This window comes from Babylonia areolata, chromosome 6 (assembly GCF_041734735.1).
Source record: "Babylonia areolata isolate BAREFJ2019XMU chromosome 6, ASM4173473v1, whole genome shotgun sequence".
NCBI lineage: Eukaryota > Metazoa > Mollusca > Gastropoda > Neogastropoda > Buccinidae > Babylonia > Babylonia areolata.
Window position 1 is genome coordinate 22,136,096 of NC_134881.1, and position 7,500 is coordinate 22,143,595.

Sequence of the window (7,500 nt, forward strand, 5' to 3'; positions counted from 1 at the left end):
TCTTCTTCTTCCTTCTCCTGCTCCTCTTCCTTATTCTTCCTCTTCCTTCTTGTCCTCCTCTTCCTTCCCCAGATTCTACTTTTTTTCGAGTTGATTTTTCTTTGTTCCCTCTTCTTTCTCCTTTCTTTATTTCTTTCTTTTCTTCCCTTGAGGTTTCTCGTTTATTTCTGCGTTGTTCTTTTCGTTTACTTCTTTTCTTTCTTTCTTCCTTTGTCTGTCTTTCTTTCTTTTCTATTTATTTTTCTTTCTTACTTCATCTTCTTCCTTTCCTCAAGAGCTCTTCTTCTTGTGTTTTATATGTCTTCCGTGTGCTTTCTTTCTTTCTTTCTTTCTTTCTTTCTTTCTTTCTTTCATTTCTTTCCTTCCTTCTGCCTCTCCTCCCTTTCGTTCAATTTGATCTTTCTTTCTTTCACTTGGTAACTTTCGCACACTGACATTGTCCAGTTGTTTCGAATCAGACTGATTTATTGATGTGTGCGTGTAAGAGCTCTCTCTCTCTCTCTCTCTCTCTCTCTCTCTCTGTGCCCCCTCTCTCTGTGTCTGTCTGTCTGTCTCTCAAGCCCCCCCTCACGCCCCCCCCCCCCTCTCTCTCTCTTCCCACGTCTGCTACAAAGTGCAAAGTTAAGCGTTCGTAACTGTGTCTTAAGTGAGAGAATGTTTACGAGCAAAATTAATACGGATGCTATCTTTGCGGATTGACAATAAATAGCAATGTTTTGGCCGGTTTCGAAATATCACCCGTGAAATGTCTTCGGATTCCAACAGTATGGCCTCTATAGGTGTTCTTTGCTTCTTCTTTTTTTTCTGCCAGTTTGAAACAAAGTCTGATTCCTCCGCCAGAATCGATATGAGAGGGGTGATCTTTGCCCCGTCTTTGTCACGTTTAACTCACTCAGTACGGCCAGTCCTCTCTTCTCCTCTACATAGACCCCTCGGATGTCCAGTGGGTGTCTCAATGACCCAACCTTTAGCTTCCGTCGTCAGAATTGTGGTATTCTTTGTCAACATTCACGTCTTCAGTATAAGAGCCTTCCGTTTGCAATATTTTGATGATGGTAATTGGGCTGAAACGCTGTTAACGTCGTCTCTTTCGCCGTTCGTATGGAAAGAGTTAAAGGCAGTGGTTTCTTCGTCGTTTGTTGTCTGGCTTGTCAGTTTCAGTTTCTCAAGGAGGCGTCACTGCGTTCGGACAAACCTATATACGCTACACCACATCTGCTGGGCAGATGTCTGACAGCAGCATAACCCAACGTTCGTGCTAGTCAGGCCTTGAGCGCAGGCATGCATATTTGTGAGCATATCAGAGCGGATTTCTTCTTAATTAAGAATTTTGCCCGGGGACAACACCTTTGTTGGAATGGGTTCTTTTTCAGTGCGCAAAGTGTTGTGCTGCACACGGGACTTCGGTTTATCGTCTCATCCGAATGACTAGACGCTCAGTTTGATGTTTTTTTTCCAGTCACACTTTGAAGAAATTGCGAGAGCGGAAATGGAACGTACACCCTCACGGATGCTGCATTGACAGCTGAGCGTCTTGTCCATTCTGCATTAGAAGTGAGAGCGTGTTAGTTTCAAACCCCTCAATAGGTAGGTATATCTGTTTCCCCTCCCTCAATCTGTCTCTCTGTGTCCCTGTCTTTGTGTCTCTGTCTCTGTCTCTCTCCGTCTCTTTTCTCTCTCTCTCTCTCTCTCACTCACTCTCATTTTCCTTTTTTTTCTCTCGTAAAGATATGAGTTAATAGTCCGTGTGCTAGTCTTTCAAGGGAGACAATACTTTTTAGTAAGGTCAGAATTTGCTGCAAGTATCTGGCTGGCAACAGAAGAAATGTTCCTTCAGACTGAACTGCCCGTTCCGTGAGTGAGTGAATGAGTGAATGTGTCTAACTGCGTATGTGTGGAGAGAGTACAGCTACAGGCAGTGGTAGTGTCTGCGTTGTTGCCTTTACTTTTCAACAAGTACCAACGGCTTATCCGCGTTCTACGTGAATTAGTGCATTCGTACCTTTATACTACCGGTACTCGTGTGTTTTCATATCACCAGAGCGCGTGTCCTCAAAACATCAGTCTTTTCATGTCGTCCTGGCATCAATACTGCCATGTTTTCCAACACAGTGTCCTCAAATCATCAGTCTGTTGATGTACTGGCATCAATACTGCCATGTCTATCCACACAGTGTCCTCACAACATCAGTGTGTTGATGTCCTTCTGACATCCATACTGCCATGTCTACACACAGTGTCCTCACAACATCAGTCTGTAAATGTCCTTCTGACATCCATACTGCCATGTCTACACACAGTGTCCTCACAGCATCAGTCTGTAAACGTCCTTCTGACATCCATACTGCCATGTCTACCACCATACAGTGTCCTCACAACATCAGTCTGTTCAGGTCCTTCTGACATCCATACTGCCATGTCTACCACCATACAGTGTCCTCACAACATCAGTCTGTTCAGGTCCTTCTGACATCCATACTGCCATGTCTTCCCACACAGTATCCTCACAACATCAGTTTTTTTGGTGTCCTCATGACATCCATACTGCGATGTCTTCTCACACAGTGTCCTCACAACATCAGTCTGTTCATGTCCTTCTGACACCCATACTGCCATGTCTATCCACAGTGTCCTCAAAACATCAGTCTGTAAATGTCCTTCTGACATCCATACTGCGATGTCTTCCCACACAGTGTCCTCATAATATCAGTCTGTTGATGTCCTGGCATCCATACTGCCATATCTACCCACAGTGTCCTCACAACATCAGTCTGTAAATGTCCTTCTGACATCCATACTGCTATGACTGCCCACAGTGTCCTCACGGCATAGTCTGTTCTGGTCCTTCTGGCATCCATACTGCCATGTCTACCCACACAGTGTCCTCACAACATCAGTCTGTAAATGTCCTTCTGACATCCATACTGCCATGTCTACCCACAGTGTCCTCACAACATCAGTCTGTAAATGTCCTTCTGACATCCATACTGCCATGTCTACCCACAGTGTCCTCAAAACATCAGTCTGTTCAGGTCCTTCTGACATCCATACTGCCATGTCCCACCATACAGTGTCCTCACAACATCAGTCTGTAAATGTCCTTCTGACATCCATACTGCCATGTCTACCCACAGTGTCCTCACAACATCAGTCTGTAAATGTCCTTCTGGCATCCATACTGCCATGTCTACCACCATACAGTGTCCTCACAACATCAGTCTGTAAATGTCCTTCTGACATCCATACTGCCATGTCTACCCACAGTGTCCTCACAACATCAGTCTGTTCATGTCCTTCTGACATCCATACTGCCATGTCTACCCACACAGTGTCCTCACAACATCAGTCTGTAAATGTCCTTCTGACATCCATACTGCGATGTCTTCCTACACAGTGTCCTCATAATATCAGTCTGTTGATGTCCTGGCATCCATACTGCCATATCTACCCTCAGTGTCCTCACGGCATCAGTATGTAAATGTCCTTCTGACATCCATACTGCCACGTCTACCCACACAGTGTCCTCACAACATCGCTCTATAAATGTCCTTCTGACATCCATACTGCTATGACTGCCCACAGTGTCCTCACGGCATAGTCTGTTCTGGTCCTTCTGACATCCATACTGCCATGTCTACCCACACAGTTTCCTCACAACATCAGTCTGTAAATGTCCTTCTGACATCCATACTGCCATGTCTACACACAGTGTCCTCACAACATCAGTCTGTTCATGTCCTTCTGGCATCCATACTGCCATGTCTACCACCATACAGTGTCCTCACAACATCAGTCTGTAAATGTCCTTCTGACATCCATACTGCCATGTCTACCACGTGTCCTCACAACATCAGTCTGTTCATGTCCTTCTGGCATCCATACTGCCATGTCTACCACCATACAGTGTCCTCACAACATCAGTCTGTAAATGTCCTTCTGACATCCATACTGCCATGTCTACCACCATACAGTGTCCTCACAACATCAGTCTGTAAATGTCCTTCTGACATCCATACTGCTATGACTGCCCAGAGTGTCCTCACGGCATAGTCTGTTCTGGTCCTTCTGACATCCATACTGCCATGTCTACCCACACAGTTTCCTCACAACGTCAGTCTGTTCGGGTCCTTTTGGTGTCCATACTCCCATGTCTACCACCATACAGTGTCCTCAAAACATCAGTGTGTTGATGTCCTTCTGGTGTCCATACTGCCATGTCTACCCACACAGTGTCCTCACAACATCAGTAGTTGTGTCTTCAGTATCAGCACGCATGTGTCTTCGTGGCTTCAGCATATGAGTGTCCTGGATATACATGCAGAACGTTTCTCCAAGGTTTAACTTACTTGTACATTTCGGTTGTTTCTCGCCTCGCCACCTTTCTCGGCAAAGCTGCTACAGGAAAATGTCACGTTGGACAGACTGTGAGTGAACTACGATCTCAACCGGGGAATCTGGACTGTAGCTCAGTCTGATATTCCATACTGCAACAACTCTAAGGTCGGGCGCCTGTGGCTAGTCAACTTTATTGCAGCGGTGAACTTAGTTCTCCAAAACCCGAAAATTCTTCTTTAGTTTTGGCTTATGAAGATGGTCTTCTTCTTCTTCTTCTTCTTCTTCTTCGCTCGTGGGCTGCTAATCCCACGTTCACTCGTATACACGAGAGGCCTTTTACGTGTATAACTGTTTTTGGCCCCGCCATGTACGCAGTCATACTCCGTTTTCAGAGGGATGAAGGTGGCAGGGGACCACCAAATGAGTTCAAGCTTTGGATTCTGAAGGGAAACGTTTTTACATATATATGAATGTTCTCATGAAGAACTCATACCAGGAACGAAATCATCTTCCAAAGACGAGACACTCTAGAGAAGCTGCAGGAATCTTTTTCTTCTTCTTCTTCTCCTTTTTTCATCTTAGCTGTGGGCATCCCTTCAGTCCTCTTTGTTAATCTGGTGTTCCAGAAACACTTTGTTCAGTGCAAGAAGGGAGGTGGTCAGTTTCCAAGCCTTTTAGGGGTGCATTAGAAGAACGTCTTCAAAAGTCAAATATACTTGCTACCACGTGCATGTTGATGTTGTTGTTTTTCAATGGAAATTCGCTGAAGAACATCTGATGGGCTTTACATGACGGTCTGGCGATGAGGCTGGTGAACTTTGGTCATCTGCAGTCATCTCTGCAGTCATCTCTGCGGTCATCTCTGCGGTCGTCTCGGTCATCTGTGGTCATCTGCCTTGATGCGTCATCCGAGTCACACAAAGTCCTGCGAATGCTCACACAAACGGCGCATTGTGAATGTCGCATATGCTTCGTGAAGTTGTCGTGTCGTATACTGTATCGTGGCACATCATGCCGAAAAATCGATTCTTTTTTCAATGACTGAAAACACCACATTAGCAAAATATTTACAGTTGTTTTTTATGTACTCATTTTCTTTTGATTGTTTCCTATGATTTTTCAAACGTTTGGTCAAACAATCCAGAAAAAAGAAGCATTTATATGCATTAAAGAAAAAATCAAAATGGCGGGGCAAAGCAACCGAAAGTGACATTCATATAGGTATTCAAAAACCAGGAAGAAAGGCCAAATCGATCAAAGTGTTACATTTTGTATTGTATTGTGTTGTTTTGTATTGTATTGCATTACGTATTGTCACAACTGATTTCTCTGTGTGAAAATCAGGCTGCTCTCCCCACGGGGATCGGGTCTCCACAGTGCCGTGCCATGCCCACTTTCGTTTTTCTTTTTCTGTCGGCAGATGCATTTGGTTTGTTTTGTATCATTCAATGTGAACAGAGGGAAAATAAATGCAACTGTTTTACGATGCACATATAGAACCAACTGGATTATCATTTTTACCCGGTGTTATAACTATCGTGGGGAACAAACTGAGGAAGCACCGAACCCCTTCTTCACAGGAAATCGATCATCATGGGGATTGTTCACCAGAGCTTTGACAGATTCAGTTTCAGTTTCTCAAGGAGGCGTCACAGTGTTCCGACAAATCCATATACGTTACACCACATCTGCTAGGCAGATGCTTGACAGCAGCATAACCCAACGCGCTTGTCAGGTCTTGAGCACATGCTTATATGTTTGTGTAACTATCAGAGTGGATTTCTTTTTACATAATTTTGCCAGAGGACAACACTCTCGTTGCCATGGGTTCTTTTTCATTGCGCCAAGTGCGTGCTGCACACGGAACCTCGGTATATCGTCTCATCCGAAAGACTAGTCGCTCGGTTTGATTTTTCAGCCAAACTTTGAAGAAAGGGCGAGAGCGGGATTCGAACCCACACCCTCTCGGACTCGCTGGACTGGCAGCTGAGCGTCTTAACCATTCTGCCACCTGTTCTCCTCAACCTCCTCTTCCCGTTAACCCCCACTCTCTTTCTCTCTGTTCTCTCCTCCTCATGAGAGACATGACACAGATTTGAGACAAAGGGTGTGACCTGAGGCAGGGTGTGTCATCCTCATTCCCACCACCAGCTGCAGGCAGTCCCCCACCTCATGCATTGATTCATAAACAGATCACAGGACACACAGCTCCCCTCAGATCTTGGGAGGACTGACCGACCACCCCCACCCACCTAACGTTCTGGGTGTCACCATTGCATGGAAGATTGATTGGAAATGTAGAAAGCATCACGCGTAGACACACATACACACACACGCCCGCGCGCGCGCGCATACACACACATACGTACATGCACACGCAGATGCACTCGCGCACGTACATTCACACAAACGCACACACACACACACACACACACACATACACGCACACGCACGCACGCACACACACACACACACACACACACACACACACACACACACACACACACCAATCCTACCATCCTAAAAAAAATAATAATGAAAAAACCTTCCTGCCAAAGGGTTCAGCAGACAGTTGAGAGAGAGAGAGAGGTAAACCAACATTAAGACATCAAACGAAACCGGAAAAACAGGAAGGACAAGGGGACAACACTCTCTGAGTCGAGTCCTCCTTACCTCCCTTCCTCCCTCCGTTGTGCCAGCTGAATGATTCGTCATCACAAAGCTTCCAAAACGTATGCCATCAGCTTGCTGAGGCTTTCACCATCACCTGAACAAAAACGTGCTAGAAACGAGAGAAAACTTCGATTCATCTCTTGTCAAATACTGGTCGACAGGAAGGTTAAAAGACGACTTGTAAAATGTTTCCGAAACAATTTGGGAAGACAGGAAGATGGAGGGAAGGAAGGAAGAAGGGAAGGAGGGAGGGAGGGGAGGAGTAAGAGGAAAAGCAACAACTTAGGATTCGGGGAGGAACAGAGATAGATGAATAGACAGACAGGCAAATAGATAGAGAAAGAGAGAAAGAGGGAGATAGATGATTGAGAGATGGATACACGGTCTGCCCCTTCTCTCTCTCTCTCTCTCTCTCTCTCTCAATATACACATACCTATCTATTTTTCTATCTGTCTATCTATCTATCTATCTATTTTCTATCTATCTATCTA

At 45.2% G+C, this 7,500-nt stretch overlaps 1 protein-coding gene across 2 annotated transcripts in view; it reads left to right on the forward strand.

Moving 5' to 3' along the window:
* LOC143282834 (molluscan insulin-related peptide 7-like) overlaps positions 1–7,500 on the forward strand; it is a 42,157-nt gene that overhangs the window by 1,542 nt on the left and 33,115 nt on the right. The gene's annotated exons all lie outside the window — the stretch shown is intronic.